At 46.5% G+C, this 26,393-nt stretch overlaps 1 non-coding gene across 1 annotated transcript; it reads right to left on the minus strand.

The window, feature by feature from the left end:
- Window positions 1-24,819: 24,819 nt before the first annotated feature.
- Trnas-uga (transfer RNA serine (anticodon UGA)) lies at window positions 24,820-24,894 on the minus strand. Its single transcript has one exon. It is a non-coding gene; the product is annotated as a tRNA-Ser (tRNA).
- Between the last annotated feature and the right edge of the window lie 1,499 nt (window positions 24,895-26,393).

A 26,393-nucleotide genomic window follows, 5' to 3' on the forward strand; every position in this document is an offset into this window, starting at 1 on the left:
TCGAGCAGATGCGCAAAACTATAGACCTATATCTCTGACGTCGATCTGTTGTAGAATTTTAGAACATGTTTTTTGCTCAAATATCATGTCGTTTTTGGAAACTCAGAATGTACTATGTAGGAATCAACATGGATTCCGGAAACAGCGATCGTGTGAGACCCAACTCGCTTTATTTGTTCATGAGACCCAGAAAATATTAGATACAGGCTCCCAGGTAGATGCTATTTTTCTTGACTTCCGGAAGGCGTTCGATACAGTTCCGCACTGTCGCCTGATAAACAAAGTAAGAGCCTACGGAATATCAGACCAGCTGTGTGGCTGGATTGAAGAGTTTTTAGCAAACAGAACGCAGCATGTTGTTATCAACGGAGAGACGTCTACAGACGTTAAAGTAACCTCTGGTGTGCCACAGGGGAGTGTTATGGGACCATTGCTTTTCACAATATATATAAATGACCTAGTAGATAGTGTCGGAAGTTCCATGCGGCTTTTCGCGGATGATGCTGTAGTATACAGAGAAGTTGCAGCATTAGAAAATTGTAGCGAAATGCAGGAAGATCTGCAGCGGATAGGCACTTGGTGCAGGGAGTGGCAACTGACCCTTAACATAGACAAATGTAATGTATTGCGAATACATAGAAAGAAGGATCCTTTATTGTATGATTATATGATAGCAGAACAAACACTGGTAGCAGTTACTTCTGTAAAATATCTGGGAGTATGCGTGCGGAACGATTTGAAGTGGAATGATCATATAAAATTAATTGTTGGTAAGGCGGGTACCAGGTTGAGATTCATTGGGAGAGTCCTTAGAAAATGTAGTCCATCAACAAAGGAGGTGGCTTACAAAACACTCGTTCGACCTATACTTGAGTATTGCTCATCAGTGTGGGATCCGTACCAGATCGGGTTGACGGAGGAGATAGAGAAGATTCAAAGAAGAGCGGCGCGTTTCGTCACAGGGTTATTTGGTAACCGTGATAGCGTTACGGAGATGTTTAACAAACTCAAGTGGCGGACTCTGCAAGAGAGGCGCTCTGCTTCGCGGTGTAGCTTGCTCGCCAGGTTTCGAGAGGGTGCGTTTCTGGATGAGGTATCGAATATATTGCTTCCCCCTACTTATACCTCCCGAGGAGATCACGAATGTAAAATTAGAGAGATTAGAGCGCGCACAGAGGCTTTCAGACAGTCGTTCTTCCCGCGAACCATACGCGACTGGAACAGGAAAGGGAGGTAATGACAGTGGCACGTAAAGTGCCCTCCGCCACACACCGTTGGGTGGCTTGCGGAGTAGAAATGTAGATGTAGATGTAGATGAACTGACATGTGATTACATTTTCACGCAATTTGGGTGCATAGACCCTGAAAAATCAGTACCCAGAACAACCACCTCCGGCCATAATAACGGCCTTGATACGCCTGGGCATTGAGTCAAACACAGCTCGGATGGCATGTATAGGTACAGCTACCCGTGCAGCTTCAACACGATACCACACTTCATCAAGAGTAGTGAGTGGCGTATTGTGACGAGCCAGTTGCTCGGCCACCATTGACCAGACGTTTTCAATTGGTGAGAGATCTGGAGAATGTGCAGGCCAGGGCAGCAGTCGAACATTTTCTGTATCCAGAAAGGCCCGTACAGGACCAGCAACATTCGGTCGTGCATTATCATGCTGAAATGTATGGTTTCGCGGGGATCGAATGAAGGGTAGAGCCACGGGTCGTAACACATCTGAAATGTAACGTCCACTGTTCAAAGTGCCGTCGATGCGAACAGAGGTGACCGAGACATGTAACCAATGGCACCCCATACCATTACGCCGGGTGATACACCAGTATGGCGCTGACGAATACACGCTTCCAATGTGCGTTCACCGCGATGTCGCCAAAACACGGATGCGACCATCATGATGCTGCAAACAGAACCTAGATTCATCAGAAAAAAATTACGTTTTGCCATTCGTGCTCCCTGGTTTGTCGTTGAGTAGACCATCGCAAGCGCTCCTGCCTGTGATGCAGCGTCATGGGCAACCGCAGCCATGGTCTCTGAGCTGATAGTCCGTGCTGCTGCAAACGCCGTCGAACTGTTCGTGCAGATGGTTGTTAACTTGCAAACGTCCCCATCTGTTGACTCAGGGATCGAGACGTGGCTGCACGATCCGTTACAGCCATGCGGATAAGATGCCTGTAATCTCGACTACTAGTGATACGAGGCCGTTGGGATCCATCGGTGCGTTCCGTATAACCCTCCTGAACCCACCGATTCCATATTCTGCTAACAGTCACCGGGTCTCGAACAACGCGAGCAGCAGTGTCGCGATACGATAAACCGCAGTCGCGGAAGGCCACAGTCCGACCTTTATCAAAGTCGGAAACGTGACGGTACGCATTTCTCCTCCTTCCACGAGGCATCACAACAACGTTTCACCAGGCAACGCCGGTCAACTGCTGTTTGTGTATGAGAAATCGGTTGGAAACTTTCCTCATGTCAGCACGTTTAAGTGTCGCCATCGGCGCCAAACTTGCGTGAATGCTCTGAAAAGCTAATCATTTGCATATCACTGTATCTTCTTCCTGTCGGTTAAATTTCGCGTCTGTAGCACGTCATCTTCGTGGTGTAGCAATTTTAATGGCCGGTAGTGTACAATATGCTCTGCGGACAGTACGACGATACTCTCATGTGGTGGTCGGACGTGGTCAATCGGAGCCTTGACGACGAATGTGCCTGCCGTCAGTCTCTTGTTCAGTCTAACATGAGTACGCTCTCGCATCTCAATGCCGCACAAATCTGCGTATCGTACGTTTCGGCTATCAAGCGAAATGGTGGGCCACCATGAACCCCATTCAATCTCTGTCAGTTGCTGATGATGCTGTCTCACACGCGCACGCGGCGTCTCTGTGTCCTTCGCAGTGATCATTCAACATGTGACCCTGTTGAAGCCACTGATGTACCCTAATGGCCTTGGTAACTGTAGTAAACGCGAACAACGGTAAAGGACTCTAATGGTTGTTCTACCTGTCACGAGAATGGCAACTGTAATCGTTTAATCAAATGAAACTATTGGTTCCTGGACTCGCATTCGGCAGGACGACGGTTCAATCCCGCTTCCGGCCATCCTGATTTAGGTTTTCCGTGATTTCCCTAAATCTCTTCAGGCAAATGCCGGGATGGTTCCTTTGAAAAGGGCACGGCCGACTTCCTTACACACCCATTCCCTAAACCGATGAGACCGATGACCTTGCAGTTTGGTCTCCTCCCCCAAAACAACCCAACCAACTACAGCTATTGGTTCCAAATGGTTCAAATGGCTCTGAGCACTATGGGACTTAACATCTGAGGTCATCAGTTTGCTAGACTTAGAACTATTTAAACCTAAGGACATCATGCACATCCATGCCCGAGGCAGGATTAGAACCTGCGACCGAAGCACCAGCGCCGTTCCGGACTGAAGGGCCTAGAACCGCTCGGCCACAGCTGCCAGTCTATTGGTTCCAAGAGCTTCTCAGGTCTCAGGCATGTATGATATGAGTGTGCAGACTGAAGCGACGAATGAAAATTTGTACCAAGGTGGGAATTCGGAAACGGATCTCCTGTTCGCTACGCACAGTGGCTTTGCTCAGCTGCATGGACTAAATGCACGCCTCCGTCCTCAATTCACATTCCCATTCACACTTCGGCCCACTTGGTATTTCTTCTGGCGTAACCACATGCACCGGAAGGAAGATGGAGACCACAAGAGAAGAGAAGGCGGTGAAACGACGTCGGCCAGTGGTGCGCTGATTAGGACGTCACCTCCACAGGATCGGCCTCTAGAGAGGAATATACAAGAGCCGCTCCTGCCAGCCCCGGCTAAGTATTCGAACAGTATACGAACAGGCCTAGCAGAGAGGGTTACGATAGCAGTTATTAGTGATCCACAAACTGTGTGTCAAACTTGCATGAACATTTTATGTAGCAAAGGGGTCGGATTTATGTTGCCTGTCGCCCATCGCTTGTGACACCATTGTAAATTCCAAGTTAATTATTGTCAATCTTCTTACTTCTAATAAAAACTATTAATGTGATTTTTCATCCTTTAGGCACCGTATACGATACGAGTGGGCAAGGTCTCACTGTATTCACCCCTAAACTCGAACAGAATTGCAGATGCTCTCCAACTGTTTCGGAATAGTAGCTCAGCATCGAACGAAACGGAGGATCCTCCCTGAGACCCAGGTGTAGGTACTTTTAAGTTTTTTAGTCTTTGAATCGCAGCCTTGACGCATATTTTCATTCGTCCCTTCAGTCTGCATATACACATCTAATCATTTAGATAAACGCCTATGTTTTGTATGTGTGCAAAGCTACATAGACACCCGATCAGGTCTTCCGGGCGCTTTACGTTTTTTTATCAGGAGATGTGTAACAATGAGCGAGAGCGGGAGACATTTAGTCCAGGGAGTGTCCATTGCAGTAGAATGGCGAGCATCACATTAGCGGCGGCGTGGTGGTCTCTTTGGTCCTCATGTGGTCGTAAATGCGAGACATCAGTGCAATTAAGATGTTGCTGATTCTCAGGACTAGAGTGCAAGATGACTCTATGCTATTTAGCCCGAAGTTATTTTGAGGCATTCAGGTGAAGGACTACAACATGCCATAGGTCGCAATGGCCTGCAGCAGTGCCAACCACGGAAGGCCATTGCCCATGCTGGGATCCAGCACGGCGTTCCGTAACACCCTCCTGAACCCACTGATTCCATATTCTGCTAAGTGTCATTGGATCTCGACCAACGCGAGCAACAATGTCGCGATACGATAAACCGCAATCGCGATAGGCTACAATCCGACCTTTATCAAAGTCGTAAGCGTGATGGTACGCATTTCTGCTCCTTACACGAGTCATCACAGCAACGTTTCACCAAGCAACGCCGGTCAACTGCTGTTTGTGTGTGAGAAATCGGTTGGAAACTTTCCTCATGTCAGCACGTTATAGGTGTCGCCACCGGCACCAACCTTGTTTGAATCCTCTGAAAAGCTCATCCTTTTCATATCACAGTCCTGTCGGTTAAATTTCGCGTCTGTAGAACGTCATCTTAGTGATGTAGCAATTTTAATGGCCAGTAGTGTATTATTCAGGGATCACAGAGCAAGCGCTCCAATGAGAGTTTCTTGATTTTATCAGCATCCGTTGCCTTGGAATGTGATACGCAGCTCACTCACTTCTTATTTAGTAATACTTCGGTCCGTTCATCTTCCATCTGGGCAGCAGAAGCTTAGCGAAACACCATCGCGACTGTGTGTCACAGACTGTCCGATATCTTAAGAGACAGCCGCAGACGGGCACGAAGTACAATAAGACAGCCGATAGGGATCTTGCAGCAGTCTAACAATGTCAACAGTCCGTACGACTGCTTCCGACGTCCTGTTTGCCAACATCACAAAGCAAACGCCACAGGTGGAACTGACGTCACTACAACGCAAGCTAGGCCCGCGAGAAAGGCAGGCAGTGGCGCGTACATCACAGCACGTGGCACCACAGATCTTACGAGTGCTAGAAGCCATCTCCAGCGGGGAGCGAATAACTACCAGGTGATCAAAAAGTCAGTATAAATTTGAAAACTTAATAAACCACGGAATAATGTAGATAGAGAGGTAAAAATTGACACACATGCTTGGAATGACATGGGGTTTTATTAGAACAAAAAAAAAACAAAGTTCACAAAATGTCCGACGGATGGCGCTGGACAGCAAAACGTCAGTGACTGCGCATGACAACAGTGTATAAAAGGAGCTGTAATGAGAGAGAGAACCAGATTCACGTCCCAGCTGCTCTCCATCTCTCCACCCTCCTTACCCTCCCCCAAGGTGGCTTCCGCCAGCTCCCCCTCCCTGATGATGCCCTCCTCCTCTCCATGTACCTACCCCTCCTACCAACTTTGATACTCCCCTCCCACTTCTGTGTTTGTACCTATGGGCACCCTCTCTTCCTTCTCTCTCCCTTCCCTCCCTCCCCCTTTCTCCCCCTCCTTCCCGGGGCTTCCTCTACCACCATACCTTCTTTCCTCCCACCGTCTCCTCTGCCATTGGCATCTCTGCTCTCCCCTCTCCCTCCCCGACCACCTTTTTCCCCTCTTGGCAGGTCCCCGGACTCGCTCACGTTAAGTGGACATTCGGGCGCCGGAGATCATCGCCATTGTTTTAGTGTGTGTGCCGTCGTGTTTGTGCCTCAGTGTTTTTCGCCGCCCACGCTCCATCGTTCACGTGTCGTCTCCATCTTCGGTGTCTGTGTGCAGTGCCAACAGTTTCTTTAGTTGTCTTCGCGTGTGAAAGGCTACGTGTTGTTTGTTACTGTGTCTACTGTTTTTTTGTCCCCCACTTTGTTCTGTATATTCTGTGTCTCCATTGTTTTTCTTTTGTAAAACTTGTGGCTGAAGAGCAGCGTAGTGTGCTGCTGCCAGCCCTCCTTATGTAAGATGTTAAATAACAATAAAAAAGAGAGAGAGAGAGAGAGAATCAGATGCGCCAGCACTCGCAGAATGTTGACGTTACCTGAAAAGGCGCTTTTAGTGAAGCTGAATTATCAGAATGGGGAATGTGCTAGTTCAGCGTTACGATCCTATCGCCATAGGAAGGAGATTCGAACGGGTAAAGGTCCGTTGACAAATGCAATGGCGTGAATGAATTCGAAGTTCGAAGCCACGGGTTGTTTAGACGATAGACCCCGTAGTGGCCGACGGATCAACCCGTAGTGGCCGACGGAGCACAAGGCGTAATGCTGCTGAGACAGTTCAGGAAGAAATGGAGACTGCAGCGGGTTCGTCTATGCACTGGGAAGTCAGTGCTCGTGCAGTCGCATGTCGCACCGGCATTCCATAAATTACTGTTTGGTTGGCACTAAGGCGTACCCTCCGATGCTATCCGTACAAAATCAATCGGCAGCATGAACTGTTACCTAGAGATTTAGTGAAATGGAGAGCATTTGCGGTGTGGGCGTTTCAAAAGATGGCGGTAGATGACAATTGGCTGAGTAACGTGTTGTGGACCGATGAAGCCAATTTCACGCTTCGAGGGTCTGTCAATGCCCACAACCGGAGAATTTGGGCTACCGAAAATCCTAGAACTGTCGTGGAAACTCCACTGAACGACGAGAAAGTCACGGTATGGGTTGGATTTACCACATCTACCGTTATCGGGCCTATTTTCTTCGAGGAAATGCGTGATTCCGGTTTTGTAACTGCTACCGTGACGGGTGAGAGGTACGCCAATATGTTACGGAATCGCATCATCCCCAGCCTGGCTGAGAAACACCTGCTGGAACGTACGATGTTATTCAGGATGGCGTTCCACCCCATATTGATAGACGAGTGAAAGGTCTCTTGCGCGCGTCGATTGGTGATGATCGTGTGCTCAGCCGCCACTTTCGTCATGCTTGGCCTCCCAGGTCCCCAGACCTCAGTCCGTGCGATTATTGGCTTTGGGGTTACCTGAAGTCGCAAGTGTATCGTGATCGACCGACATCCATAGGGATGCTGAAAGACAACATCCGACGCCAATGCCTCACCATAACTCCGGACATGGTTTACAGTGCTGTTCACAACATTATTCCTCGACTACAGCTACTGTTAAGGAATGATGGTGGACATATTGAGCAATTCCAGTAAAGAACATCATCTTTGCTTTGTCTTACTTTGTTATGCTAATTATTGCTATTCTGATCAGATGAAGCGCCATCTGTCGGACATTTTTTGAACTTTTGTATTTTTTTGGTTCTAATAAAACTCCATGTCATTCCAGGCATGCGTGTCAATTTGTAACTCTCTATCGACATTATTCCGTGATTTATTCAGTTTTTAAATTTATACCGACTTTTTGATCGCCTGGTATATCAGACGAGTTTAATAATTCTTAACTGTGTGTTTAAATGCATGGAAATTTTGGAAATCTGTGGTAATTTCTATGGGACCCAAATGCCGAGGTCATCGGTCACTAACGTTACAGACAACCTAACTTGCGCTAAGGACAACACACACAGCCATGCCCAAGGGAGGACTCGAATCTCCGACGGAGGGAGCCGCGCGAACCGTGGTAAGACGCAATAGACCGCACGGCTACCCCGCACGGCTTAAATGCATGCAAGTTCACGATATCACACGACAAAATTTAGCTTTAGTGGGTACCTTTTTCAATAAATATTGATTTCTCGTGGTCCCTGCACTGAACCGAGCGTTCGCGAAGAGTGGCGGACAAGCCGACTAGTGTGACGTCACAAGTTTGTTGCAGGGCCCACATATATCGTTGGCTCCGAACACTAGGTAAACGGGAGCCTCACAAGTTTATCATCGGAAACCTTGATTACACAGTGATAAGACAGATGTTACTCACCTAGATATTGAACTGTAACACATTTCTCCTTGGGAAATGTGAGCTCTGATAACAACTAATTCATTATGAACTGCGGTGGAACGAATGCGAAGAACGGCACAAGCTTACGGAGAACAGCTCATAATCTTTGCAATTCCGATGCTCAATCCGGCCTGTGAGGCAATGGCCACCACCGTAATTCACCAGCCTACATTAATGACGGTATCCTCCAGCTGGGCAATGGTATAGGTACTGTGTGGCGTTCCTGATCGTGTGTGATCGGCCAACGTCATCATTTCTCTTTATGACGCTTGTGCCTCGTCTTGATCCTTGCAACGTACGCGCAGCACTCTTCTTATACTTGTGCCATTCTTCGATGAATCTCCGTTCCCCTCACTCTTTCCGCTGTCACGAATCGCACTACACCCCCTTTCTCTTATTCTGAAGCCTCTCTTTCTCTATTTTCAGCAAGACTGGGTGCAGTGGACGGTTGGCGCGTGCATGTCCACGCTCAGTCGTGATTGGGGTGGGATCCCATATCCCTCTTGGGGTGAGTTTGGAGCCTCAGTGCTCTACACGGGCTACACCTTCTTCCGTAGGCAATGGCATTCCGATCGCTTCAAAAGTTTTCATTTCACAGCCTCAAACTTGCTTCTTCTTAACAACTCTAATAAGACTGATGAAGATAGGAAACTAATGAAATCGAACCTAGATTTGTTGAAAGAATCAGAGATGATTGAGAGTTTCAGAGGAAATATTAGTCAACGTTTGTCTCAAAACAGGTGAAGGGGAGCCAGTAGAAGACGATGTAACGGAACTGAAATGATGGTGGGCTGACAGTAATTTAGAGCCCGCGCGTCGGAAACGGGCGCGCTTGTGTGAGACTGCCAGGGAGTGCACCCTGATGCCATCTATTGGCGAAACTGGGAATTAGCGCTGCCTGTCAGACAATGCACTAAGCTCTCAGAGTCAAATGTATTCTTTTTCTTGGTAATTATAAGTTATTACTGTATAATTTAATGTTGTAAAGCGCTAGTAGTAAATTATTATGACTGGTATGAACTCCAGGGTAGTAAATATAAATATTCTTAAATACTAAATGATTTCGGTAAAAAGGTGGTAGGGGAACGCCCCCACTCTTTGTGATACGAGCGTAGCTAGGGGTAGCTGGAGACACAGGGACTGAACAATGGAATGGCCTGGGGAGTGTTGACGTGATCGGACGTGCGTAACTGTGCTCACGCAAAAGTGATTGTGCAACAGCGAAGAGGCGAATATCGTCGCCGTTTTTGGAGTAAAACGCGACGAATGGTTGTTGAAGCCGCCTTTATGCCACTGGGGCTGATTGTAAGAGTTCCTGTGCCCAGATTTTATGGCGGACGTGCAGTAGCTTATACGAGTGCTACAGCTCATAGTTCCAGCCGCCATTAAGGGCATGAGGCGTGAAGAGCTGCGTTAGCCACATGCATCTCACCACCAGCACCGACACGTCTACCCAAGGCAAGACTGCTTGCAATTGTTAAGTCGAGCTTTGTATCCATGTAAAAGGAGAATACCAGTTTTCTTTTATGCAAGTGCAGAGGACAGAATATAGTAATGAGTAAAATTACGACGCATGTTGTTCATTGTAAAGTGTAGTAACCTCAAACATAGTATAGTGAAATCAGACTGAGGCCACCATCGCCTCTTTCATTTACAATTCTTTTGGTTGTAGAATACTTTAGCGTATAAGAATGTTGAAAAGAGCAATGGTCACACCAGAATGAGTCGCCTGTCTATAGTTACTTAAATTTTTCTGAGCAACCTTTCAAGTAAAGTCACTTAACTAATTCAGTATCAATGGTCCAAAGAGTAATATCCAAAATCATTAAATAAGTTGAAGGATAGAATTTTGTTAACTGAAGTTGCATAAACTGTCTTGGTAGTAATTACCAAGCCAACTCACAGAAATTGGGGGAGTATTTGCTTGGTAGAATCATCTAGAGTGATCAGAAATAGTAATATTCAGAATTAAGTTTAAATTCAACTCAAGCCATTTCACTTTGAAACGAGCCAAAAATTGATTTATGCTTTTGCTCCTTCAGAGCTGGCGACCGTAGTTATAAGTATTTTCAGGAGGATTCGACGGTAAGTCTGCTGCTCTCGTCGTGCTGATAGGATTATCCACTGCTGCTAGCAGTAGTGATTGGATACATAAGCTCACTACCAAGTTAAGTGGGTCAGGTAGGCAGTGTTACCGTGTGAACTGTAGGGCACTGTAGGCCGTGGATCGAACCCGTTCAATCATCACAGCTCTTAGGGAAATAGTCCGGTTAGGAGTGTACTAATCATTAGGTAAATACTGGCGAGTAACGGTCAAAAATGTATACGCAAGTGAATTTAGCAAGGTCCACGTAGCACCTAGTTAATGTGGTGCAATGGCGAGGGTAGGAGTGGAGTAAAAGTGAGCTGGGCTTGTGGCAGCTGTGCTGGATTCAAATATTAACTACGTGAATTCACTACTGCCTCTTACCATTGTGACTGAGCTATTTACAGTTAAAATACGTAGCAGTAAGCGCAAAGGCGTGACAGCTACAAGTCCGTATTGGTTTTATACATACGGAATTGGGAAGTGGGTCATTCCGTCAGTGGAGGGGGTTAAAACAACCGAGTCAGTTGAGAACATACCCCATTTACTGATGGAAAGATTCAGCGGTTCGGTCGCAACGAGTAAGTACCTCAGAGATGAAACAGTGAAGGCAGGCCCAAATACGTAAAAATACAAATATTTGAAACTGTTCTGAAGCTAGAAAATGCAAGTGTTCGAAACGATGGAGTCTATATTCGAATGCGGGTTATGAGTTACAGTAATCTTCCGTAACCTTTTCATGATGTGGAATGGCCCGCGGGCTGCTTCAGTGTCACATCTATTCATAAGAAATGTACACTACTGACCATTAAAATTACTACACCATGAAGATGATGTACTACAGACGCGAAATTTAACCGACAGGAAGAAGATGCTGTGCTATGCAAATGATTAGATTTTCAGAGCATTCACCCAAGGTTGGCGCCGGTGACGTCCTACAACGTGCTGACATGAGGAAAGTTTCCAACCGATTTCTCATACACAAACAGCAGTTGACCGGCGTTGCCCGGTGAAACGTTGTTGTGATGCCTCGAGTAAGCTGGAGAAATGCGTACCATCACGTTTCCGATTTTGGTAAAGGTCGGATTGTAGCGCATCGCGATTGCGGTTTATCTTATCCCAACATTGCTGCTCGCGTTGGTCGAGATCCAATAACTGTTATCAGAATATAGAATCGGTGGGTTCATGAGGATAATACGGAACGCCGTGCTGGATCCCAACGGCCTCGTATCACTAGCAGTGGAGATGACAGGCACCTTATCCGCATGGCTGTAACGGATCGTGCAGCCACGTCTCGATCACTGAGTCAACAGATGAGGACGTTTGCAAGACCACAACCAGCTGCACGAACAGTTCGACGACGTTTGCAGCAGCATGGATTACCAAGGCTGCGGTTACCCTTGACGCTGCATCACTGACAGGAGCACCTGCGATGGTGTACTCAACGACGAACCTGGGTGCACGAATGGCAAAACGCCTTTTTTCGGATTAATCCAGGTTCTGTTTACAGCATCATGATGGTCGCTTCCGTCTTTCGCGACATCGCGGTGAACGCACATTGGAAGCGTGTATTCGTGATCGCCATACTGGCGTACCACCCGGCTTGATGGTATGGGGTGCCATTTGTTACACGTATCGGTCACCTCTTGTTCGTATTGACGGCACTTTGAACAGTGGACGTTACATTTCTGATGTGTTACGATCCGTGGGTCTACCCCTCATTCGATCCCTGCGAAACCCCACATTTCAGAAGGATAATGCACCACCGCATGTTGCAGGTCCTGTACGGGCCTTTCTGGATACAGAAAATGTTCAAGGGTTTCATTCAGAAACCCGTCCGTGGAATATTTCACGATATTCCTTTACAAATGAAAGGAATCATGCCTTATGCAGGATGGGGCGCCATCAATTTACAGTCACCAGGTTAGGAGTGTCCAGTATGATATCTACGAAGATAGATGTATAGTTCGGAGAGAACCAGTTCCATGGGTGCAAGTTCTCTAGAGTTTACAACTTGACATTACAATACATGTGGCATCGTCAAGCACATTCTCCAGATCTCTCACCAATTGAAAACGTCTGGTCAATGGTAGCCGAGCAACTGGCTCGTCACAATACGCCAGTCACTACTCGTGATGAACTGCGGTATCGTGTTGAATGTGCATTGGCAGCTGTACCTGTACATGCCATCCAAGCTCTGTTTGACTCAATGCCCAGACGTATCAAGACCGTTATTACGGCTACAGGTGGTTGTTCTGGGTACTGATTTCTCAGGATCTATGCCTCCACATTGCGTGAAAATGTAATCACAGGTCAGTTCTAGTATAATTTATTTGCCCTATGAATACCCGTTTATCATCAGCATTTGTTCTTGGTGTAAAAATTTCAATCACCAGTAGAGTATGCGGCTTAAAGCAACAGTTTGACGATGCCACATGTATTGTAATGTCAAGTTGTAAACTCTAGAGAACTTGCACCCATGGAACTGGTTCTCTCCGAACTATACATCTATCTTCGTAGATATCATACTGGACACTCCTAACCTGGTGACTGTAAATTGATGGCGCCCCATCCTGCATAAGGCATGATTCCTTTCATTTGTAAAGGAATACCGTGAAATAATCCACGGACGGGTTTCTGAATGAAACCCTTGAATATCTGATTCATGAACTTATGCATCTGCCAGACAGCCACTTTTAATTCAAAATGTACAAATCTCAGACTATTGCTGGCGTCTAGCCTTAATTGCAGCATTAAGATATTCGGTAATTTCCAAGAATGATTGCCTCTCGAAGTCGCGGGGTCCAAACGATACATATCGAACGTGCGATCCAAAATCGATCACGCGACTCTGGTGGTGGGCGTTATGAGTATGTTAACAGTGGTCACTGCAGCAACAACAAAATAAGACCGTTACAAAAATACTTGTAACTGCAAGGGAGATGACTTACCTTACTCGTCGTTGGTGTTGTCATGTGAAAGGCCATGTGATGTGCACAGTACGGGAACAATTCCCCTTTTGCCATTAATTCCCCGAGGTATGTAACTTAGAGCAACTAAGGGAACGACGGAAAACAGATACAAATGTCGATCACAAATATTTGATTGTAACGCCCGCATGCAGAGTCGCATGATCGATTTATAATCGCACGTTCGATATGTATGGTTTGGACCCCGCGACTTCGATAGGCAATCGTTCTAGGAAATTACCAGATATTCATTAACCCATAGTTGTTGCAGAAGGGAAGCGGGAGATATTTTGATTGTTACGTACTTCTGATGATATGCCCTGTATTTGTATGTATGCGGGGAAACGGAATTTGGGAAGTACTGTATATCGATGCACTGAAATGTCTCTATCTAAACGACATAGTATGACGTTAATGTTGCCTACGTGTTGTTTCTGTATTCTCAAGAGGAAATAACGGGCGCTGATAACCTCGCTGTTGTGTGCCCTAAAACACTAATAATCATCTCAAGAGGAAATCAAAAGTTCACACTGAAAAGAGTCAGTAATCAAGAAGTATACTGAATGCAGAAGTGGGTCAACTGTATAACAAAAACTTTCATCGATCAGTGATTTAGAATATCTTATTTTACGTAATACCAATAACAAAATCAAATATAGCAAGTGCTTTTATAGGTCACACTTCTATCGCTAAGAAGATAGTACTTGTGCTCTGTGCTGCAGGAACATACCTGGAAAAGGAAGTCCTGGGACATGGATGAGGAGCGGCCGCTGCGCCCACATCGTTCCGGCTTAGTCGGTGTTTCCATGGAAACACCGCTACAAGAATGAGCCATCCCGGTTCCTCTCAAAGGGAAACAACAGGCACGCTTCTAGTTCTTGCCAATGTTAGACAAATAAGATATCCTGGCTACACATTTTTAAGTGGACGGAGGAAATACGAGTTGTAGTGATATTACAGAAAGCAGAGGACGTCAGTTACCGCAAGAATGGAGAGGTTCCCAGTTTGCTAAGCGGCCCATAAACCTTCTTATCTTGGAACTGAACGAAAACTAGCGAGAAACATTCTTGGTGACAGTTCAAAAAGATTTCGGGCTTGCAGCCGATCGTCGTAAACTTCAGTGCACGATATTTCGGCTGGTCCACTGCCAGCCATCTTCAGGTGAGCCGAACGACGACTGACGAAGGCGTTCTCCTCTCCGTCTTATGTAGTGCGCTGATAGTACTGCCGCGCATGCGTTGCAGTCGCGGAGACGGAAGGACCACACCGCCCAGCGGCAGCGCCCTCGCTGGTGGAACTGCAAGACTCCGCTGCCGTCGGTATTGTCGATGGCCGCAGCTATCGAAGTCTTCTGGCGTCTTAGTTTCGAGCAAATTTCGGAGATGACGGCATTGTATGCGTTATTCAATTGGTAACCACTGTTACGGTTCATTAGATATCCCGCAATGCGTATTTCAACGGATTCTTTCATAATGGAGTCCCAAAAAGTTGTTGCTATGGCCAAAATCGAAGTTTTGTCATACTCCATTGAATGTCCGTTAGAAATACTATGTTCAGAAATTGCAGACTTATTGGGTTGCAGTAGGCGAGTGCAACGTTGATGTTCTGTTCAACGCTCTTCCACTGTACGCGTTGTCTGTCCTTTATAGGCCATACTTCACTGACATGGTATTTTGTAAATTCACGCCTTCCGCAGTAACAAATTATCCTTCACCGATCCTAGAAAACCCGAAATCTTAGAAGGCAGACGAAAAACCACTTTCACATGAAAATTATTAAGAATCCTCGCTATCTTGAAGGGAGAAGGAACGAAGGGAAGAAAAGCTAGGGACTTGGCTGACGCGTTCTCCTCTTTAACCACTTCCCGGTTACTGGCTCTAGTTGAGAAGGCCCTGTTAATTTGCCGGATCGAGTAACCATTGTCTCTGAACACCGTCCTCAAATGTGCAAGTTCCTTAGGCAAATTCTCTGCATCCGACACCGTATGTGCCCTGTGCACACTCGTGGTTGGGGATGGGTGATGGCAACTTGAAGAACGTGAGTACAAATCAGTGTGAGTGGGCTTAAGATAGACAGAATGTCCCACCTAGCCGCCACTCCCCCGTTTAACCAAAACATCCAGGAATGGAAGGCAGCAATCTTTTTCTAGTTCCATAGTAAATCGAATATTCTCACGGATAGAGTTAAGATGATGGAAAAACTCCATTAACTTTTCTTCTCCTTGGGGCCACACTATGAAAGTATCATCGACGTATTTCCAAAAAAACAGTTGGTTTAGAAACCGCTGATTCAAGTGCTCTCTCCTCAAAATCCTCCATAAAAAGGTTAGCCACCAGAGGAGACAGAGGACTGCCCATGGCGACAACGTCAGACTGTTCAAAATATACCTGGTTAAACATAAAATACGTTGAGGAAAGAGCATGTCGAAACAAAGCAGTGATGTCCGATTCAAACTGTTGACCAATTAGAATCAAGGAATCCACAAAAGGTACTTTTGTGAAAAGGGAAACTACATCAAAACTCACTAGACGATCCGAACTACTTAAGTTTACATTATTACATTCTTGGTGACGTCAGAAATTTCAATATGAAGTACAAACTATTAAAGATTATAGGTACAAATGATATGAAAGTAAATAAATTCTTATTCGATTAATTTCCATTATTAGGTTAACTGCGGTCTATCACAGTTTCCGTCTCTTCTTTTGTCTTTCTTGGTTTTATTTTCCTTTTGTTTCTCTTTAGTTTTACTTGTTCATTCTCTGCCAATGTCCATTAGACTCCTTCTTGTCTTGATATGACAGGAAATAGATTCTTATTCGATTAATTTTCATTATTAGGTTAATTGAGGTCTATTAAAGTCTTCGTTTTTTCTCCTTTCTTTCTTGATTTCATTTTCCTTTTGATTCTCTTTAGTGTGATTTGTACATTCTCTCTGCAAAGGTTCATTAGACTCCGTCTTTTCTTCTACCTTTTCTGTTGCTTTTTGATACAAAAATTTCTCATTCTGCCTGATCTCTTACGTCATAAAACACTACCTAGGAACGTCGTCTCCGTAATGTGTGTTCCGCCGTAAAGATGAAGAACGCAAGAGCAGATAAGGCTGTGTGACGACGTCAGCCAATAACGCGCAGACTAGGACTCACCGCGACAGGAGCAGACTCTACGAGAGGAGAAGCAGCTGAATGGGTTGAAAATAAATAAATCGCCAGGTCCTGATGGAATTCCAATTCGGTTTTACAGAGAGTACTCTACTGCATTGGCCCCTTACTTAGCTTGCATTTATCGCGAATCTCTTGCCCAACGTAAAGTCCCGAGCGACTGGAAAAAAGCGCAGGTGACGCCTGTATATAAGAAGGGTAGAAGGACGGATCCTCAAAATTACAGACCAATACCCTTAACATCGGTTTGTTGCAGGATTCTCGAACATATTCTCAGTTCGAATATAATGAATTTCCTTGAGACAGAGAAGTTGCTGTCCATGCATCAGCACGGCTTTAAAACGCAACTCGCCCATTTTTCACATGATATCTTGTGAACGGTGGATGAAGGGTATCAGACGGATACCATATTCCTTGACTTCCGCAAAGCGTTTAACTCGGTGCCCCACTGCAGACTCCTAACTAAGGTACGAGCATATGGGATTGGTTCCCAAGTATGTGAGTGGCTCGAAGACTCGAGTAATAGAACCCAGTACGTTGTCCTCGATGGTGAGTGTTCATCGGAGGTGAGGGGTATCATCTGGAGTGCCCCAGGGAAGTGTGGTAGGTCCGCTGTTGTTTTCTATCTACATAAATGATCTTTTGGATAAGGTAGATAGCAATGTGTGGCTGTTTGCTGATGATGCTGTGGTGTACGGGAAGGTGCCGTCGTTGAGTGACTGTAGGAGGATGCAAAATGAATTGGACAGGATTTGTGATTGGTGTAAAGAATGGCAGCTAACGCTAAATATAGATAAATGTAAATTAATGCAGATGAATAGGAAAAAGAATCCCGTAATGTTTGAATACTCCATTAGTAGTGTAGCGCTTGACTCAGTCACGTCGATTAAATATTTGGGCGTAACATTGCAGAGCGATATGAAGTGGGACAGGCATGTAGATGCAGTTGTGGGGAAGGCGGATAGTCGTCTTCGGTTCATTGGTAGAGTTTTGAGAAGATGTGGATCATCTATAGAGGAGACCGCTTATAAAACAGTAATACGACCTATTCTTGAGTACTACTCGAGCGTTTGGGATTCCTATCAGATCGGATTCAGGGAGGACATGAAGCAATTCAGAGGCGGGCTGCGAGATTTTTTACTGGTAGGTTTGATCATCACGCGAGTGTTACGGAAATGCTTCAGGAACTCGGGTGTGAGTCTCTAGAGGAAAGGAGGCGTTCTTTTCGTGAATCGCTACTGAGGAAATTTAGAGAACCAGCATTTGAGGCTGACTGAAATACAATTTTACTGCCGCCAATTTACATTTCGCGGAAAGACCGCAAAGATAAGATAAGAGAGATTAGGTCTCGTACAGAGGCATATAGGCAGTCATTTTTCCCTCTTTCTGTTTGGGAGTGGAACAGGGAGAGAAGATGCTAGTTGTGGTACGAGGTACCCTCCGCCACACACCGTATGGTGGATTGCGGAATATGTATGTAGATGTAGAACATAAGCGCCACTCCTGCGAGCCTCAGCGGTCAGTAGAAGACAGAGTAGTAGATCCGGCATCAGAAGAGGCCATAGAAGAGCGTCATCCTACTTATTGTACTGAGACTTGTCCTTTATATCAGTTGCTTACATTGACACTGTATATAGTGAAGGGCACTATTTGCATGTCGCCAGTCGCTTGCGACACGTTCTTGTAAACCAAAGTTAAGTATTGTCAATCTACTTTATTCAAATGAAAATCATTAATGTGATTTGTTTGCATTGTTGTATATGTATCCGAGAAGTCAGTATCCTTTAGGCACCCTATATGAGACAAGTGGTCAGGACCCCACAATGTGAACTTTCATCTTATTCATACAATTAAGGCTTTCACGGCAGGATGTCTTAGCTGCCGTTGATATTTTCGGGATGTATGCTCGTGCTGCATGAAACTTTTCCGCTGCAAATATCCGGTCCTGACCTACGCTGGACATCTTCACAAGTGGTCCTGATTCCACCGAATCTTGCTGACTGGTACGTAGGACGTCGGAGAGCGACATAAATACTGTGACGAGGTGGCATGGTGTAAATTTGCACGTGATCGGCAGAGATAATTCTTGACGGGTATAAAACTTAACTGTCTATTGTCATCTCTCAAAGATGAAATCTGTCGACTGAGTCCGTAGATGTACTGTTCATAGATCAGTTACCAGTAAGTTTCATGGCTGCTTCTTTTGTGTTAAAAAGTATCCGCATGTTTATTTATATTTCGATGGTTTCTCTGTATAGCCGTGAGAAACAGGTCGTCTTTGTAGATAAAATTTTAGTTTAAGGAAACTTCACTTCATGATTTTCTGACTGAATAGGATGCTCTGCTGAAGCTTTTTCTATTTTCCCTTTCCGACAAAAACATTTATGTTCCTTCAGCCGTGTATTTTCGTTTCTGTTTGTAATTCCGCTGTTGACCTTCCACATTAACACGGAATTTTATAGACCCACATGTAGTCACAGAAGGAGTTCACCTTATACGGATCGGAGTGCTTGACATATTTATGTTGTTGGTCTAAAAGCAGGTCTCAGGTTATGTTTCTGTAAAATATTTCTTATCTGATCACTTAATTCTTTTTCATAAAGAGCAGAGAAAATGAGTTCTTCCATCGCCGTCGTGTATCCTTGTTCTCTGGCCTGCTGTTATTTGGTCGCAGAAATCCGTTTACTTCATTTCCTGAAAAGCACTTTTTCTCGAAAGCCTGCTTCACATGTTTTAATTCGGCGTAAAGGTGTTCCGAAGAGCAAATCTTTTGGCTCTATCGACAAGACTTCTGATGTGATCCCTCTTCTGTCGCAGATGACATTTGTGTTTTCTATGAAAATATGTGTTCTTTCCGAAAAACTCTTTGTTCCAAACTTCTATCTGTCTGTCTCAGAGTTAAAGCTTCCAAGAGAGATGTTTCGTAGTCGTTTCCCATTTCCGTGTTAAACTGAATTTTTGAAATTTCGATGTTTAGGTAACAAAATAATTCTCGTCAAGGTTTTTTACCATGTGATCAAACCAAAAATGTATCATCCACAGACCGGTAACTTCGAGATGGTTTCTTTTTCTACAGCTGACAGTTGTCATTTTTCTATATAAAAGTTAGCCATCGCAGGACAAACTGAGATACCTTTTATACTGGCAGGTCTGCCTCTCGTTGTATCTACTGCTTAATTCCGCAATACACAGGGGCGTCCGGGTACTTTTGGTCAGATAATGAACATACCTTTCGACCCACAGGTCTTGTGTAGTGTCTGAAATTCTTCTCTCGGTTTCCTTGGAAGATCTATTTCTATGTAGTTCTCTTGTTAATCGTGATACTCTATCCCGCCTAATACGGAATTGCATTAATTCTGATGATAAGGTGTAAACAATACTGTCCTGTTATTGTAGTTGTTGTCGATGATGATGACGAAGAAGATAAAAGAGTAGACACGGACCTCTGCACATTCAAACGTCACGCACATTTTCCCCAGAGCATTTTACTGTCTTTCCATCTGCATCTACACTGACGCGCCAAAGAAACTGGTATAGGCACGCGTATTCAAATACAGAGATATGTAAACACGCAGAATACGATAGTGCAGTCGGCAACGTGTATATAAGACAACTGTCTGTCAAAGTTGTTAGATAGGTTACAGCTGCTACAACGGCAGGTTATCAAGATTTAAGTGATTGTTCCATAAAAACACGGGAGAACTGCCGGATATCAGCAACTTCCTGCCACGATATTTCGGCGCAGAGTCATCTGGCCATCTTCAGGTGAGTGCCACTGTAGTAGTACTGGCGAGTACGCGCTGAGCTCCGCTATTTAAAGCCGTACTGAGGTGACATTGCGCATGCGCTGCTCAGCGTGCGCGTCCTTAACGGCTCCGTGAGCTGCGCCTCGCGCCCTCCACTTCACTGTGGCGTATCGGTGTCAGGTCGATTTCCATCTTTATGCAGATAACTACGTCGACTACGAAGTTTCTCTGTAACAGGATTCCAAGCAGAGTTCAGCTGATAACCGCTACCTCGATTGATGAGAGTCTCGTTGTCAGACAATGTTATTTCCACAGATTCATTGATAATCGAGCTCCAAAAGTTTGATGTATGGGCCAAAATTTTTGTGTCGTTGTAATTCATGGAATGGTCTGTGGAAATACAATGTTCGGCGATTGCGGACTTGGTGGGTTGGAGAAGGCGAGTATGCCGTTGGTGTTCCACAATGCGTTCCTGCACAGATCGTGTTGTTTGCCCTATATATGATTTGTCGCATTCACACGGAATTTTGTAAACACCTGGTTTACGCAGGCCCAGGTCGTCTTTAACGGATCCCACCAGTGATGAAATTTTGGAAGGAGGGCGAAAGATGACTCTCACTTGATACTTCCTCAATATTCTGCCTATCTGTGAATAAATATTCCCAATAAATGGTAGATAAACAGTCGACCTGAAGGCCTCTTCCTCTTCCTTGTTCCGTCGTTTGTAGGTCTTCATCACTCTGTTCACTTGCCTAGGTAAAATTCCATTCTTCAAAAATACTTTTTGCAGGTGTTCCAGTTCCGCTCGATGACTGTCGGCGTCAGGGATAGTATGGGTACGGTGGACCAAGGTTTTGAGAACGCCCATTGTTTTTGCTGGATGGTGACAACTAGTAGCTTGTAGATACAGGTCTGTATGAGTGGGCTTTCTGTACACCGAGTGACCAAGTGTGCCGTCACTCTTCCGTCGCACCAAGACGTCTAAAAATGGCAGACAACCATCTCTCTCTATCCCCATGGTAAGTTTTATGTTTTCATGTATGGAGTTCATGTGACGTAAAAATTCTTGGAGACGGTCTAGACCATGAGGCCACACTATAAAAGTGTCGTCAACGTACCGCCAAAATACTCTCGGTTTAAAAGTGGCAGAGTCGAGTGCTCTCTCCTCAAAATCCTCCATAAAAAGATTGGCCACCAGGGGAGACAAAGGACTCCCCATGGCGACACCATCAGATTGTTCGTAAAATTCGTTGTTAAATAGAAAATATGTAGAGGAGAGAGTGTGCTCAAATAACGCTGTAATGTCTGCACCAAACATGTTGCCAATAAGGTGTAGTGAGTCCACCAGAGGCACCTTTGTGAACAGTGAAACCACATCACAACTGACCAATAAATCCAGAATGAGATTTTCACTCTGCAGCGGAGTGTGCGCTGATATGAAACTTCCTGGCAGATTAAAACTGTGTGCCCGACCGAGACTCGAACTCGGGACCTTTGCCTTTCGCGGGCAAGTGCTCTACCAACTGAGCTACCGAAGCACGACTCACGCCCGGTACTCACAGCTTTACTTCTGCCAGTACCTCGTCTCCTACCTTCCAAACTTTACAGAAGCTCTCCTGCGAACCTTGCAGAACTAGCACTCCTGAAAGAAAGGATATTGCGGAGACATGGCTTAGCCACAGCCTGGGGGATGTTTCCAGAATGAGATTTTCACTCTGCAGCGGAGTGTGCGCTGATATGAAACTTCCTGGCAGATTAAAACTGTGTGCCCGACCGAGACTCGAACTCGGGACCTTTGCCTTTCGCGGGCAAGTGCTCTACCAACTGAGCTACCGAAGCACGACTCACGCCCGGTACTCACAGCTTTACTTCTGCCAGTACCTCGTCTCCTACCTTCCAAACTTTACAGAAGCTCTCCTGCGAACCTTGCAGAACTAGCACTCCTGAAAGAAAGGATATTGCGGAGACATGGCTTAGCCACAGCCTGGGGGATGTTTCCAGAATGAGATTTTCACTCTGCAGCGGAGTGTGCGCTGATATGAAACTTCCTGGCAGATTAAAACTGTGTGCCCGACCGAGACTCGAACTCGGGACCTTTGCCTTTCGCGGGCAAGTGCTCTACCAACTGAGCTACCGAAGCACGACTCACGCCCGGTACTCACAGCTTTACTTCTGCCAGTACCTCGTCTCCTACCTTCCAAACTTTACAGAAGCTCTCCTGCGAACCTTGCAGAACTAGCACTCCTGAAAGAAAGGATATTGCGGAGACATGGCTTAGCCACAGCCTGGGGGATGTTTCCAGAATGAGATTTTCACTCTGCAGCGGAGTGTGCGCTGATATGAAACTTCCTGGCAGATTAAAACTGTGTGCCCGACCGAGACTCGAACTCGGGACCTTTGCCTTTCGCGGGCAAGTGCTCTACCAACTGAGCTACCGAAGCACGACTCACGCCCGGTACTCACAGCTTTACTTCTGCCAGTACCTCGTCTCCTACCTTCCAAACTTTACAGAAGCTCTCCTGCGAACCTTGCAGAACTAGCACTCCTGAAAGAAAGGATATTGTGGAGACATGGCTTAGCCACAGCCTGGGGGATGTTTCCAGAATGAGATTTTCACTCTGCAGCGGAGTGTGCGCTGATATGAAACTTCCTGGCAGATTAAAACTGTGTGCCCGACCGAGACTCGAACTCGGGACCTTTGCCTTTCGCGGGCAAGTGCTCTACCAACTGAGCTACCGAAGCACGACTCACGCCCGGTACTCACAGCTTTACTTCTGCCAGTACCTCGTCTCCTACCTTCCAAACTTTACAGAAGCTCTCCTGCGAACCTTGCAGAACTAGCACTCCTGAAAGAAAGGATATTGCGGAGACATGGCTTAGCCACAGCCTGGGGGATGTTTCCAGAATGAGATTTTCACTCTGCAGCGGAGTGTGCGCTGATATGAAACTTCCTGGCAGATTAAAACTGTGTGCCCGACCGAGACTCGAACTCGGGACCTTTGCCTTTCGCGGGCAAGTGCTCTACCAACTGAGCTACCGAAGCACGACTCACGCCCGGTACTCACAGCTTTACTTCTGCCAGTACCTCGTCTCCTACCTTCCAAACTTTACAGAAGCTCTCCTGCGAACCTTGCAGAACTAGCACTCCTGAAAGAAAGGATATTGCGGAGACATGGCTTAGCCACAGCCTGGGGGATGTTTCCAGAATGAGATTTTCACTCTGCAGCGGAGTGTGCGCTGATATGAAACTTCCTGGCAGATTAAAACTGTGTGCCCGACCGAGACTCGAACTCGGGACCTTTGCCTTTCGCGGGCAAGTGCTCTACCAACTGAGCTACCGAAGCACGACTCACGCCCGGTACTCACAGCTTTACTTCTGCCAGTACCTCGTCTCCTACCTTCCAAACTTTACAGAAGCTCTCCTGCGAACCTTGCAGAACTAGCACTCCTGAAAGAAAGGATATTGCGGAGACATGGCTTAGCCACAGCCTGGGGGATGTTTCCAGAATGAGATTTTCACTCTGCAGCGGAGTGTGCGCTGATATGAAACTTCCTGGCAGATTAAAACTGTGTGCCCGACCGAGACTCGAACTCGGGACCTTTGCCTTTCGCGGGCAAGTGCTCTACCAACTGAGCTACCGAAGCACGACTCACGCCCGGTACTCACAGCTTTACTTCTGCCAGTACCTCGTCTCCTACCTTCCAAACTTTACAGAAGCTCTCCTGCGAACCTTGCAGAACTAGCACTCCTGAAAGAAAGGATATTGCGGAGACATGGCTTAGCCACAGCCTGGGGGATGTTTCCAGAATGAGATTTTCACTCTGCAGCGGAGTGTGCGCTGATATGAAACTTCCTGGCAGATTAAAACTGTGTGCCCGACCGAGACTCGAACTCGGGACCTTTGCCTTTCGCGGGCAAGTGCTCTACCAACTGAGCTACCGAAGCACGACTCACGCCCGGTACTCACAGCTTTACTTCTGCCAGTACCTCGTCTCCTACCTTCCAAACTTTACAGAAGCTCTCCTGCGAACCTTGCAGAACTAGCACTCCTGAAAGAAAGGATATTGCGGAGACATGGCTTAGCCACAGCCTGGGGGATGTTTCCAGAATGAGATTTTCACTCTGCAGCGGAGTGTGCGCTGATATGAAACTTCCTGGCAGATTAAAACTGTGTGCCCGACCGAGACTCGAACTCGGGACCTTTGCCTTTCGCGGGCAAGTGCTCTACCAACTGAGCTACCGAAGCACGACTCACGCCCGGTACTCACAGCTTTACTTCTGCCAGTACCTCGTCTCCTACCTTCCAAACTTTACAGAAGCTCTCCTGCGAACCTTGCAGAACTAGCACTCCTGAAAGAAAGGATATTGCGGAGACATGGCTTAGCCACAGCCTGGGGGATGTTTCCAGAATGAGATTTTCACTCTGCAGCGGAGTGTGCGCTGATATGAAACTTCCTGGCAGATTAAAACTGTGTGCCCGACCGAGACTCGAACTCGGGACCTTTGCCTTTCACGGGCAAGTGCTCTACCAACTGAGCTACCGAAGCACGACTCACGCCCGGTACTCACAGCTTTACTTCTGCCAGTACCTCGTCTCCTACCTTCCAAACTTTACAGAAGCTCTCCTGCGAACCTTGCAGAACTAGCACTCCTGAAAGAAAGGATATTGCGGAGACATGGCTTAGCCACAGCCTGGGGGATGTTTCCAGAATGAGATTTTCACTCTGCAGCGGAGTGTGCGCTGATATGAAACTTCCTGGCAGATTAAAACTGTGTGCCCGACCGAGACTCGAACTCGGGACCTTTGCCTTTCGCGGGCAAGTGCTCTACCAACTGAGCTACCGAAGCACGACTCACGCCCGGTACTCACAGCTTTACTTCTGCCAGTACCTCGTCTCCTACCTTCCAAACTTTACAGAAGCTCTCCTGCGAACCTTGCAGAACTAGCACTCCTGAAAGAAAGGATATTGCGGAGACATGGCTTAGCCACAGCCTGGGGGATGTTTCCAGAATGAGATTTTCACTCTGCAGCGGAGTGTGCGCTGATATGAAACTTCCTGGCAGATTAAAACTGTGTGCCCGACCGAGACTCGAACTCGGGACCTTTGCCTTTCGCGGGCAAGTGCTCTACCAACTGAGCTACCGAAGCACGACTCACGCCCGGTACTCACAGCTTTACTTCTGCCAGTACCTCGTCTCCTACCTTCCAAACTTTACAGAAGCTCTCCTGCGAACCTTGCAGAACTAGCACTCCTGAAAGAAAGGATATTGCGGAGACATGGCTTAGCCACAGCCTGGGGGATGTTTCCAGAATGAGATTTTCACTCTGCAGCGGAGTGTGCGCTGATATGAAACTTCCTGGCAGATTAAAACTGTGTGCCCGACCGAGACTCGAACTCGGGACCTTTGCCTTTCGCGGGCAAGTGCTCTACCAACTGAGCTACCGAAGCACGACTCACGCCCGGTACTCACAGCTTTACTTCTGCCAGTACCTCGTCTCCTACCTTCCAAACTTTACAGAAGCTCTCCTGCGAACCTTGCAGAACTAGCACTCCTGAAAGAAAGGATATTGCGGAGACATGGCTTAGCCACAGCCTGGGGGATGTTTCCAGAATGAGATTTTCACTCTGCAGCGGAGTGTGCGCTGATATGAAACTTCCTGGCAGATTAAAACTGTGTGCCCGACCGAGACTCGAACTCGGGACCTTTGCCTTTCGCGGGCAAGTGCTCTACCAACTGAGCTACCGAAGCACGACTCACGCCCGGTACTCACAGCTTTACTTCTGCCAGTACCTCGTCTCCTACCTTCCAAACTTTACAGAAGCTCTCCTGCGAACCTTGCAGAACTAGCACTCCTGAAAGAAAGGATATTGCGGAGACATGGCTTAGCCACAGCCTGGAGGATGTTTCCAGAATGAGATTTTCACTCTGCAGCGGAGTGTGCGCTGATATGAAACTTCCTGGCAGATTAAAACTGTGTGCCCGACCGAGACTCGAACTCGGGACCTTTGCCTTTCGCGGGCAAGTGCTCTACCAACTGAGCTACC

The sequence above is a fragment of the Schistocerca cancellata genome, chromosome 1 (assembly GCF_023864275.1).
Source record: "Schistocerca cancellata isolate TAMUIC-IGC-003103 chromosome 1, iqSchCanc2.1, whole genome shotgun sequence".
Lineage (NCBI taxonomy): Eukaryota > Metazoa > Arthropoda > Insecta > Orthoptera > Acrididae > Schistocerca > Schistocerca cancellata.